At 31.4% G+C, this 14,188-nt stretch overlaps 1 long non-coding RNA gene across 1 annotated transcript; it reads left to right on the forward strand.

Annotated features, from left to right (window-relative positions):
* Positions 1–259: 259 nt before the first annotated feature.
* LOC112420011 (uncharacterized) lies at positions 260–2,156 on the forward strand. Its single transcript, XR_005645515.1, has 3 exons — positions 260–415; positions 1,041–1,189; positions 1,822–2,156. It is a non-coding gene; the product is annotated as an uncharacterized lncRNA (long non-coding RNA).
* Positions 2,157–14,188: the final 12,032 nt, after the last annotated feature.

Genomic DNA, 14,188 nt, shown 5'->3' on the forward strand with positions numbered 1-14,188 from the left:
ATTATCACATCAATGTTAATAGATGTAGCAAATAGAGCTTGACAGGAAGCCTACAAAGATTATCTAGCATCAGATCAAACGGAATAGTGGGAGGCAACATATTAGGAGTCCCACATCGAGTATATCAAAGTGTTTGATGTGGTACTTAAGCCTTCACTACTACACATATGTGTTTTAGTAACATTCATCTTGCAACACTTGTTTAATAGTTACTAATATAGAGATTTTAAGTGTTGCATTAGTAACACTCTTTTTCGGTAGTGTTTATATCAAAACACATTCATCTTCTACTAAAACAAAAAACATTTCAACTCTTTACACACACACACTCTCTCTCTCTCTCCATGTGTTCGAGCTAACCAGAAGCAAACGTTCGAACATGGCCGCAAAGCTAAATGTGCGATTACAATCACAGGTGAATTCACAATTCTTCAATTCCGAATTCAATTTCATCTTCGATTTCGAAATTGATTTTCAACTTCGATTTCGTATTTCATTCATCTTCGATTTTATTTGATTTCGTCTTTGATTCTGTATACGAATTCATCTTTCTGTATTCAATTTCATCTTCCATTTCGTATTTGATTTCATCTTCGATTATGTATTTGTTTTCATTTTTGGTTTCACATCTCCTTGCTTATTTTTCTTTCACTTTGGTTTTACACGTTGAAAAGATGGTTGAGATGAAATGTGAGTTTTGTATTGTGTTGGTTTTTGTTTTGATTTTGCTTTTGTTGTGCTTCATGGTAGAATGCTTGTTTTGTGTTTGATAAAATGCTGCAACCAAACTTTATGACACAATGCCTGTTTTCTGTTTGATAAAATGCTTCAATCAACCTTTATGGTACAGTGCTTAATGTTTGTCTGATAAAATGCTTGAACCAAATATTATTTACTCCTCTAATCTCAGAAATGTGATTCTCCTGCATCTATGCTCTTAAAATGTTTTTCGATTCTGCAAAATGAACAGAATTGTTTGTTCGGAATGCGATTATGTGTAAATTTTAGATTCGATCTTAACTAAAATGTTGGAAACTTAGGATTGAAGAAATGGATATTAGTTCCTCGATGATACAGAAGCCGGTCAGTTTCCCGTCACGCACAACCAAACTATTGCTGCTTTAGCTCCGACAGTGGGTGGCTATCAGAGCTATTAGAAACCTGTAATAGTGCAAAAGCAGACTTAAAGGTATCCTTTCTGTTTGCCCTGATGGTATGATGTCTATGTTAGTTTATGCCCGTGGCTAGCTTCCTTGGACAGGATTTTGCATAGTTTTCACATTTATGATTATCTAGTTCTATAATGCTGCAATTTGGCATGAGAAATTCAGATTGAACAAACAGTATGAAAGCTAACCTTTCAGATTAGTTTACTTGGCAATGTATGTGTTTAGTTGTTTGGCTGATTTATGTGTGTATAAGCTTCCCATTGCATAGGAGAAATGTAACTTTTCATGTTTGAAGCAATATAAAAACACAAGGAATCTCCACCTTCAGATTCATAGGACAAAAGTTCACTACTGGGTTTTTTCCTTGACTTTATTTTACTAGGAATCCTCACCTTATCATGTCACTTTGGTTTATGCCTAGTACTGGACTGGTGTTTTATGTTGTAAGGTCATGAGCATGATGGACTTCTAGGTAGTGGATCTTTTCCAGTACCTGGTTGGTATCCTCCTTGTCGTTACCATGTTAGCTCACTTATTCGTGGTTATTTATTTCTCAAATCGCAAACATGTATGATTTTCATTTGATGTAGTTGTTGAAATTTTATTAACTTTGATCTTAATGGTTCCTCACCACTAGAAATTTTGGTGTTAGGTTATCATGACGATCTGTATCATACCTAACGAACACGTGGACCTGTAGCAAATATATGAGGCATATTTGGGTTATTCTGTATTACAAATTGCCAATAGCTTGTACAAAACTTGCAAAAAGAAATAAAGAAAAGTCAAATATCTTCCCATTATTACTATTTTTTTATTTTTTTTTAGAATTGTGATTCAATAATCATGCTGTTACAGTAATATCATGGCTCTGTTTGCCAATACCATATTTTGAGCTTATAGCTTATAAGCTCATAAGAGAAATAAAGTCTCATTTGGCAACATTTTTTTATATCTCATTATGAGTTCATAGCTTATCATTTTTCCTCTCAATTTTACCCTTGTTGTGTTATTTTTCTTTTTCTGAGTTTCTTTTAATTATTGACTAAATTTGTTATGTCTTTTGTAGGTTCCATGTTAATAAGATGTCTTCAGCCCATGTTTATGCCAGGCTGCTCATAGGTCACTATCGATGACATGAGTGAAGGTTTATTGGAAGATTGTGCTGAACTTGTCAAAGAAAATTCAATTCAAGGTAAAATATCGCGATTAATTATTCCTAGGTTAGGATACTGCTACTAGAGTTATTGTCGAGGGTCTGTGGCCGGATCAGACAATTGTTTTCTATCAGCAATGTAACATGTGGTTTCCATTTCAAGAGATTTATTTGATCAATTGTTGTTTCTCAGGAGTACAAAGGAAACAAATAAATATAAAATAATTTGAGAGAGGTGCTATATGTCGCGAATACACTTCCTCACTAATTTCACAAACTCTCTATTTTTCTATTTTTTATTTTTATACCTGAAAATATTTTGAAAAATAGAACTGCTAGGGCGTAGTATGTATCGATCATCACGCAACCTCATAGCTGCATATATTAAAGATCCTTAGTGTGTGTCTGCCAAAAAATATCACAGTTCATGAAAACTTGGATCCAATGTTTTGATTTCCATCATCATTAGAATTGAGGAAACTAAATATCCATTGTAATGTGTCATTGTTTAGAATTAGTAAACTAAATATTAGGAGAGCTTCAAAAATATTTATGATTATGTCCATCTTTCTTGGATAATCAAGAGATACACTTCTGTTTTGCAGAGGGCTAAAGTTTGGATATCTACAACGTTTGGAGATACACCACTAGTCCAGATATATCAAAGTCGTTCTTTACTTTTTAAGTTTTGGGCTTTGTTCTTAAGACATGCTGCAGATTGGATTGTGAATCTATTTTTCTGTTCAATATTTTTGTTGATTATGAGTATTTCTTGATCTCTTATTTTCCTGTTTGGTGCTCCAAGAGAGGTGATCTATTAATGTTGAGTATTCCTTCTGGTTAGTTTTGTCTTTTGATGTTGTGGTTTGATTTAGTTCTTGCTGGTGTTGGTCTTAGTGGTTGCTGTACTTATTTTAATGATCATCACAAATAATGAATTGTTAGTTAATTGTCATTCTGATTCTTGTCTGCAAAATATAGAATTCTTCAGTTGTGGTTCATTATTATTTTTATTTTTAGGATTTGTTTGCAAAACACTAGAATTGAATTGTTATTCATGTGACACCTTAAGATTAGTGGCCACTAGCTAGGAAGACATCCTCCACTGAATCTATGACAACCACCAAGTTCCTTTAAATGTGTTCCCAGTGCCATATATACTTTTCTATCACTGTACAATGTTTGAATTGATATATGATTTGAATTCTAAGATTATCTTTATTAGAGTTAAACTCCTATCATGCTCAGATACAAAAGCTCGTGTAATTTGGGGAGTTTATTCTAATTGAGTTCTGTCTCCACTATCTATGAAGTCTTTGTTGAATGCAAATTCCCCTGCTGTTGTTTATTCTAATTGAATTGTGAATTCTAAGATTATCTCTATTAGCTATTACACTTGTTTTTCTTAGTATCCTTGTTGAGCATGGTATCAACGTTGCAGCTTGGTAAGTTTCAATTGATAATGATTTTCATGACAGAATCGTCCTTTGCATTAAAATTGTTGCACAATACTGGTGATTAGATAAGAAAGGGATGTCTGCAATCTTGCTGGCAGAACATTATGAAGATGATTGCGGATAAGCAATGGCATAAGACAAAGGAGATTAAAGGCTTGCATTTCTCATGTGCAGCTTGATGACCTTAAAGAGAAAGGGGGAAATTGTGTTGGATGAAAACTTAATTGTAATCATTTTTGTATGTAATTCAAATTGTGTTGTATAGTTCAAATTGTGTTGCATAGTTTATTTTCGTCATGCAAGAATAAGAACAGAGAAGATGGGAACTTTTATAGAGTATGTAATTCAAACTAGTTATTAAAACTTGTATCTAATATTGGTTAATTCAAATATGAATGAAGTCTAAGCAAAGACAAATTTGGTAAATTAAAAAAAATTAGTTTAGACAATTTTGCGACACTTTTTACAACTCCTTAAAAATTATAAATGTAACACTTTTTTATTGTTACAAGTGATACAAAAAGTGTTACAATAAGGTACCATTTGCGACACTTTTTGATTGTTACTGATAGTACTATAAAATGTAACTAAAACACTTTAGTAACACGGGCTTTACCTAACAATTGTTCAAGTGTTGCTAAATTTAATTAGTAATATTTTTCTTGATTTAGTTACAATTTTCAAGTGTTACTAATTGCCATTATTGTAGTAGTGCTTGAGGTTCTCCCACCTATTGGACTAGTTTTTTGGGTTGGGCTCTCCTCATGGGCTTAAGTCCTAACACAACAACAACGAGGATATGATTATTACTGACTTTGAAGAACCGGCGTCGCTGCCCTGGATACAAAACATCATTTGTGGGAGTGGCAATGGAAGAACGGTTAGCTTATGACAAGAGAAACATAGCGTATAGCAGGGTTTCCTTGTAAAAGCCCTAAATTTGAGTTGTGGCTGGGAATCATGCTTGTTTGTAAATTGCAGTAGTTTTGGAAATGATGTTTTATGTTTAGTGAGTATTGTACTGGTTCTGAATAGTTTGTTGCCGTTACACGAAGTTTTAAGTCATGTCAAGGCACTCTTTGAGTCGTAACTGATTTGGTTCATAAATTTTCAACACTAGTTCATTGCATTGTATTACTAGTAGAGAGGAAAAAGTTACAACTCTCAAAGTTTTGGAGACTAGAAGTTGCAATGAAGAGGTCATTCAATTTAGAAGTAGCAAGAGGTTTTCAAGTGTTAGTGAAATAAGAATTGGAGTGGAGCAGAGTTTTCAAATAAAAAAAAAAAAAAGAATTGGAGCGGAGCGGAGCAGTGATTATGCTGCAGCAGATTTTTTTGGATAAACAACAGTGTTTTCTCTTTTGAATATGCAGATTTAAACCTGTTTAGTAAATAAAAAATTGTTAAGAAGGAGCTTTGACGCACAAATTTTTGTCACGTGAGTGAAAGGTCTAAAAATAGGATAAAAAAAGAAACGATACACCAAGTGTTGAGACCCCTTCCTTGGTTAGCTGAATTATATTTGGATGTGCATATTTCAATTCATTAGCTCCTTTTGCCTTTGCAATCCTTTGAATATTGATACACCCAAATCCTATCATAAAATCAACAGATTTTTGAAAGAAAAGAAAAGCTCTGAAGTCTTAACCATGGCTATTTAATTATTTCAAATAATTTCACCCCACACATCGAATATCTTGAAAGGATATCTGAGCTTTAGAAGCTATACACTAGCATGTTGTCAAGCATAGCTGATCCATTCAATCATAATATAAATAGAAGAAGCATTCAATATTTCATGTGCATACAAACTACCATCTTGTTTGTAACGTCCTTGAAGAGCTTGGAAATCTCATGAGCTAGTAGATTTGGATATGTCAGTGAACATATACTTGAACTATCCCTTCTTCTATTTGTAGCCTTCCTTCTTATGCTTCAAGATCTGCAGCTTAGAATGTTGTCTCCTTACGGCAATTTCGCAAGTCGACATATTCCAATGAAACTAGGACAGTTCTCTCAAGGGGTTGTTCTTGATTTGTCAGAAAAAGTTGTCTGGTCCTTTTCCATCACATGTTTGTAAACTTTTATATGTTCTTGTTTTTTATTTTCTCGTGTTATGCCAGAGAGCTACGCACATTTCTCTTAAGGTTTCATGTCAGTTATAACTGTTTAAAAGGATCGGTTGCAAAGTGACATTTATGTTTACCACACTTTTCAATCATTTAGTAGTAACAATTTTACCGGACCAATTCATGATACTGGTGAAATTCTAGAAACTTGTTGAGTCCTACTCCTAGCATGTCGATAACTAACAGCTAAGAGCACATCTAATGCTTTAACTTAAAATAGTAAGATCTCCAAATTCCATGATAAAACATATAGTGGAATATGATCACAAAAACCATTCTACACAAATCATGCACACCCACATCTCAATCCTCACTCTACTTTTCCATCTTGCAATGAAAATCTTTCAGTTTGGTACTTGGAATCTGCATTATAAGTACCAATAGGATTGAACAGCTCTTGTTTTACCTGTTTTTGAAGTGTGTTATGAGCAACATTTTTCTCATTGATGCTTGAATATTATTCACAGGTAAACCAGTAAAAGGACCTTTTATTTTGGCTTTGATTTATCTGGCTGATTCATCTCAACTTTTCCACTTGAACCACACTTGATTAACTCACCATTAGAAGTTATGTTCCATGTTATAGTTTCTTACTCCCTCTTTCTCTTTTTGAAGAAATAAACAAGATTTATCAATCTTATATGCATTTGGCTCCTTATATGTCCTTGAATTTGCATTTGGGTTCACAGCTGCAGAGTTAAGAGTAGGACCCACCAAATGATCAACAAACCTGTCTTTAGAAACATGATCACTTGGAGAAAAATGTAGTTGAGGTGTGTCACCTTTATCAAATTGAATTAATTTATCATCATAAATGACACCTTGGATAATGATTTAGTCTTCCTTATTGAGTGGTTTTATATCTCTCTATTAGCACATGGATTCAAGAAATTTTTTCAACTACTTGTCCTTGAGCATTAGAAAAGTGTTTATTTTCACGTATAGGATAAATCTCTTTTCTCTTGTTCATGTTGATCGAAAGGTTTTCATTGTGTTTTCTTTGAAATCGTAGTTCCTTTCATAATTGCCAGAAAACTTATCATTTTCGAACGAAGAAGCTAGCACACTTGAAGATGCCACTTAAACATGACAATAGATTTCTTCAGGCTAATCTTTAATCTTTAATTTTATAACCACTTGATGTATTTTAAGCAATATTTATGGGAGACGTTGCTTTATGTTGCTTTCACGAAGAGTCACGGTATTTTTATTTTTCCACCTTTTACTGTGGTAAGTCCTTTGATTACAATTTCTTTTCACGGGAAGAAGCAACATAGTCATCAATGTTATTACCACAAGAAAATAAATTATTTTAAAAGATATTACCACATGAAAGATGGAAAAATAAAAATATTGTGACTCTTCAGGAAAACAATGTCTCCCATAAATATTTATGAAAATACTTCAAGTGATTATAAAATTAAAGTTGAGCCTGAAGAAATCCACTGTCATGTTTAGGTGCCCTCTTCAAATGTGCTAGTTACTTCACTAGAGAAGGATGAGTTTCCTGGGATTGATGAAGGAAATGCAAATTTGAAAGAAAACACAAATGATGAAAACCTTACCATCAACGTGAACAAGAGAAAAGAGGTTTATCCTATACATCGAAAAAATAAACAGTTTTCTAATGCGATCAAGGGCAAGTAGCTGAACAAAATTTCTTGGACCCATGTGCCAATAGAGAGAAATCAAAGCACTCAATAAAGAAGTTTAAATCACTATCCAAGGTGTCATTTTGTGATGATAATTTAATTTGGTTTGATAAAGGTGACACACAAAAACTTCAGTTTTCCCCAAGTGCTGATGTTTCTAAAGAAAGATTTGTAGATCATTTAGAGGGTTCACTTTTCAGTCTGCAGCTGTGAAGCCAAATGCAAATTCAAGGATATATAAGGACCCAAATGCAAATAGGATTGATTAATCTTGTTTCTTGCATGAAAAGGAGAAAGTGGGAGTAAGAAGAAATAACATGGAGCATAACTTCAATGGTTTGATAATGGATTCTAATGCTAAGCTAATCAAATTCAGTTCAAGTGGAAGAGTTGAGACAAATCAACCAAAAAAATAAAGCAAAATAAGAGGTTCTCTTACTGGTTTACCTTTGAGTGATTCTCCCCGTCGACCTTCTCGACAAGAATATTTAATCATCGTGAGAGAAATATTGCTCATAACACACTGCAAAACATGAATCTTTCATATACTTTGGAGCCGTTGAACCTCTCTGGGTTTGAATGTCGTTGATAAGATACACCAGACGACACAAGAATCTTTAAATTTTTGAACTCTCTTTCTGCATGTGTCGAGTGTGGACATTGGTTCAAAGATTAATATTGTTCTTCTCCCCACAAAGAACTTCAAGTAACTTACTAGAAAAGAAATGATTATAAAGGGTTTTCCCTCACCAGAAGCATGTGATAAAACATAACCATTGAGCCAACAATGTTTTGACAAGGATATTAAAAAAAAAAAAAAATTCTGGTAGCACCGACCAAATCCAGATGTATAAAATTACTAATGAAACTGCAATATAATAGACATAAACATAAATAGCTTTTAAAATCCTTGTATCAATATAGGAAATCAAAGAGAGAAAGATTCATACATTAAAACTGAGAACGAGATATCGATACAATGAATGATCAATTTGGTTTGAGGTTTTTAAAAGCGATTTATGTTTAAATCTATTATTTTGCAGTTTCATTAGTGATTTTATACATCAGGATTTGGTCGTTGTCTATTATATTCAAAATATTGTTCATTATTTTTTTCTTCGAGTTCTGGAATCAATTCCTAAACAATATTTTTTTCTTTAGATATTGGTTCATCAAAATCAGTGGCATGAGTTAAGAACATATGATTAGCATCATGTACATCAACTTTTGTCTCTAATTTTTGTTCATTATTATCTGCATCAACTGTTTATCCTCTTTGTGCTATTTTGTTCTTTCCATTTATCATTATATATAAATTATCATGTAGATTCATTATGAGGAACATTTAGTATATCATAAAACAACAGCTATTTGTTCAAATTTCACTACGTTGTAGCCGTAATTTAAAAACTGCAGTATACAACATATATAATCAAATATGGAACTAAGTTGAAATGTAGATTCTTGTTAGGGTTTGTTAATTGACTTACAATAGGTTCAGAAATGTCTCGTATCTGTACCTTCATGAAGTCATATCTAAGGTTGTATATTCCAACATCTTCACCCAATTAATGTCATGTTTATCTTTGGATATTTTATTGGTATCTGCTAAAACCTTTGCACTTGAACCCTGATATGGTGTATAAGAGTTGAATCGAAGCAGCCTTTAGCCATGGAATAGAAGATAAAACCAAAAACATAAAATTAGTTCATATATGCTTTAAGTGTAAAGATTTCACACACAATCATTGAATCGTAATTGTTAAATCATTTAACATGTAAACTGGTTCTAATTTTTTGACAGTATAATATTTTTTACAACAACATATCAAAATTAAACTCAAATAAAACATATAATTATAGATAAAAGAAAACAGTCGGGGAAGATTCAACTAAGGAGCCTATAAACTAGAATTTTGAAATAATATCGTGTCTTTAAAATAATTTAAAATAATAATTTGCTTGAGTAGATTGTAGAAGGTTGTGTTTAACTCTGAATTTTCTTACTGTCCATGCAAAATGCAATGAAAAATGTATCTCTTCAGATCGTTGCTCTGGATAACCTAAATGCTGATGAAGAATTCAAGAATATATAGTTGAAAATCATAAGGTCTATATTCCCTTTCTGATCAAAATTATGTTTGTTAGGTTAAAATTAGCATAGTATTTATGCCATTTGAATATCAATTTATACAAAGAGAGAAAAAAGAATAGCTCCATGTTGAATTCGTTAAGCTTGTAAGACAACTGGATATGAAACAAAAGTTGGAATGAGTGATTGGGCAACTAAAAGGATCACTAACTGCGTTGAATAACACAAGGGACAAGAAAGATTTAGAAGATGATGAAGTTTTTGGATAAAATAAATTCTTTGCAGATGGAATTGAAAGAAAAGGAAGAGTTACTTCAAGCCTGCGAGGGCCTGAACCAAATGATAAATATTTATTTTATCCAAAACATCATCATCTTCTAACTCTTTGTTGTCCCTTTGTGTTATTCAACGCAGTTAGTAATCCTTTTAGTTGCCTAATCTCCCATTCCAACTTTTGTTTCATATCAGTTGTCTTACAAGCTTAATGAATTCAACATGGAGCTGTTCTTTTTCTCTCTGTATAAATTGATATTCAAATGACATAAATACTATGCTATCTTAACCTAACAAACATGATTTTGATCAGTAAAGAAAGGGAATATAGACCTTATGATTTTCAACTATATTTTTGAATTCTTCATCTGCATTTAGGTTATCCAGGGCAGCGATTTGAAGATATATATTTTTCATTGCATTTTACATGGACAATAAGTAACATCAGAGTTAAACACAACCTTCTACAATCTACTCAAGCAAATTATTATTTTAAATGATCTCAAAGACACAATATTATTTCAAAATTCTAGTTTATAGGCTCCTTAGGAAATACCCTTAGACTTTGTTTAAACTCAAAATTAAACTCAAATAAAACAGACAATACGTGTCTACTAATATGATAGTGCATTTCCTAAGGCTGTTTTAACAGACAATAAATAAACAAGCAAATGAAATATACAAACAGAACAAAAGTACAAGCAAAACTTCACAAAGTTAACACCAATGACTTCATATTTTGATTCTTAAAACAACCTTTGTGTGCAGCATAGTTACTAGGTTAAAAGTCTGCAAGCCATGTTTTAATAATAAAGCATGATTTGACCTAGTAACTATGCTGCACATAAAGGTAGTTTTAAGAATCAAAATATAGAAGTCATTGGTGTTAACTTTGTGAAGTTCTGCTTGTACTTTTGTTCTGTTTGTATATTTCATTTGTTTGTTTATTTATTGTCTGTTAAAACAGCCTTAGGAAATGAACTATCGTATTAGTAGACACGTATTGGTCTGTGGGGATGCACACTATAGTACTCTGCCCGAAGAGTACCCATTATCATCCCTATTCATAAGAAAATAAATTTTATTCAAAGAACTTACAACAGGAAAAGATGAAAAACTAAAAATGTTGTGGCTCTTTGTAAAACCAATATAGAGCAATGTCTCCCTGGTTTCCATGAGCGTAAGATAGTTTTTCCTGACTCAATTTTTCTTTATAAGCTCCAAAGTGTGCCATGAGCCTATACTTATTGCTTCAAATGATGTTTAGAAAGAAGAATTAGAGGTGGCGAAAATAGTATAGATACTAATGAATAAATGTGAATATTGAGTTAAAATTTTGGCTAACTAGTACCCACAATAGAAAACAATGTGTACATGTTTGGAATCATGGTGTGTTTAGCAGCATCACAGAGACTTCCCGTAATTTTGATTAAAGCTGCATTTTGAAGTTTCAACAAAATCAGAGTGTTACTGTGATTTTGTCAAACTCATTGTGATTTTATAATTTCTACTATCTCAACAAAACTAACTTGCATAGCAAAAATTGGAATTCAAAGGGATTATAAATTTCTACTATCTCAATTATATTGGCTCATCAATAAAACAACAATCGATAGCAGCACCAAGAAAATATGTTAAAGATATATTAGCAAAAAAAAAAATGTGGAAGGACATAAACATTGCACACAATGAAAACCAACAAAAGTTAGGGAATTCAAATGAGTAGTTAGGTCATGATTGAATTAGTTTATTAATTTATTTATCATCCAATGAACTATATTAACTATGACTTTGGATGTCATCAGATAAGATTGAGCTACTCAGTATAAATTCATTTAGATTTGATAATTCACAATTATGTTTATAATACATCAAATATGCAATATTGTGGGGTCTACAAATACAAAGTGGATCCTCCATAGCCAACCTTGTGGTGCAATAAAATGCTCTCTTATAATCTAATTGTGTGCAACTAACATAGAAAAGATCCAATTCCCTATAGCATATTTTATTTCATTGATCATTGTAACAAATTAAAAAACAATCTATTCAATATATGACATAATCAATGCTTTTGCAATCCATTTGTAATTTTTCATATGCTATTATTTTGATTTACTTATCATGCATAGTAGATCAAAGCAAAGAAGAGAGAAGACTTACGATAAGCATCATCAAATGGATAATTCCATTGTTGCAAATGTATTTTTATGTAGCATCCGATCATTCAAAGTGTGAGTCTTCAGCAGTTGATTAGTCTGCAAAAAATATAAGCACAAACTTGATGTTAAGATTGATCTGGTGTGTGTATAAATCAAGGCATATTTTTAAATATCATTCCATTAAATATAACAAAATAAGTTAAAAGTTTATATTTTGAGAACAACTTTTGAACATATACTTGAATCGAAATTTAAATTTATGACGACGACTTACTATGAAGTTGTGAAAAGATTTCAACTTTAACATCAAACGAGATGCATTAATCGAAAAACAAGATCAACATAACAAGTTAACCTGAATTAATACATCAAATAGAGATTTGGAAAGAAGGGAGAGAAAGAAATTAGTGGAAAACAAAAACCCGTGATAAGTAAGATACTTGACTATAGGTGGTGAGTGCAATGGAGAAAATACAGAGCGAGAGAGAGAGAGGGAGAGGGTACATCGTTATATAGCACAATTAAATATACAACCTTGTTTATTCGAACAAGATAAATTATAGACCGTCTTAAAAAAGTTAGATTTTTTTTTAACAAAAAATAAATGAGTTCATACATCATAAACTTTTTTTTGGCAGAAAAAAAAGAGAGACAAAGCAAGAACATATCAAAATATTGATGTCAATTTTTTTTTTTGAAATACGTGCAAAACGTCTAACAAATTTAAAGTAGTAAAGAAATAAAGATAAATACAGTCATTTAATATAGTCAAAATTAGTCAAAATAAAGATAAATACGTGCTATTTTTTTCTTTAAAAAAAAGTATAATTTTTTTTTGATACTCATTTAATATAGTCAAAATTAGTTTGTATCTATGATTATTGTTTTGCCCTAAAGGTATAATATATTTATTATTATTATTTTTCCTATTTTAATTATTAATTATTTTTCCCTTTTCATTTTTGTCTTTATAATTATTAAATATTTTTCCTGTGTTCTTGTTCTTTTCCACCATGTTAACATGTGTAAATTATAAATGATATTTTATATGAAATTTTGATTAAAATTTTAAATAAAAATATTTGTGAAAGCTCATTATATACCACAATCAAATACACAACCTGGTTTACTCCAACAACAAAAGTCATATACAATCTTAAAAAATGAGATTTTTTTTTACCAAAAAGTAAATGAATTCATATATCATTCATTTTGTTTTTTGGACAAAAAAAAAAAAACAGAGAGAGATGATGCATGAACATACTGTCTAAAAGATCAAAAGTTGAATAGAAATAAAGATAAAGGCATAGCATTTGATACATAAGACGGTGTCAATATTTCAATTTCAATGTAGACCCCAATTATATTGGCTTTTAAGGTATAAAAAAGTATTTTCATTGATTTGGGTGATGTGAAATAACCTCCGGTTACTTTATTGGACTGGTTTGAGCAAAATCTATTGATTTTTTAATTGGGTTGGATAGTGGGTTATCCAAATTATTTTTCTGTTTTCTTTTGAATATTAAATGACTAAATGATGAGTAATGGTACTTTTTTTTTATAAAAATTACTCTTTTTTTTATTTTCTAAAAGAAATTGTGTAACTTATTTTCACTATTTTGTAGCATCATAAAATAATAAATGATAATATAAAATAATAAATTTATCATAAAATACTTCTAACAAACTAAAATTGCATGATATAAAATGGCATTAGTATAAAAAAAACAAAAAAAAAACAACATCCTAATTAGTTCGCTACATCTCCGGTGGTTTCCCTTAACTAAGCCACGGCTGGTCTGCCCATTCTTCAACATGAAAGCGGTCAAATGTTTTGATTTTCAATATAGAGGGTTTATTATGTCAGGTTTGGAAATTGAGCTTGATTTATGAACAAAACCTTTGATACTCTCCTTCTTCCTAAACAACATTAATGGGTAAGTGATTTTTTAGGTTTGGATCTTATTTTACCTGGAACCCGACTTTTGTATGGTTTTTCTATTTTTTTAGATCAATATTGTTGAAAAGTGACTTAAAAATAATGCATTCTGTCTGTAAAGTTCAGTCGCCGAATGGTTCCACACGGTGGCCGAATTTG

The sequence above is a fragment of the Medicago truncatula genome, chromosome 3, assembly GCF_003473485.1.
Source record: "Medicago truncatula cultivar Jemalong A17 chromosome 3, MtrunA17r5.0-ANR, whole genome shotgun sequence".
Taxonomy (NCBI): domain Eukaryota; kingdom Viridiplantae; phylum Streptophyta; class Magnoliopsida; order Fabales; family Fabaceae; genus Medicago; species Medicago truncatula.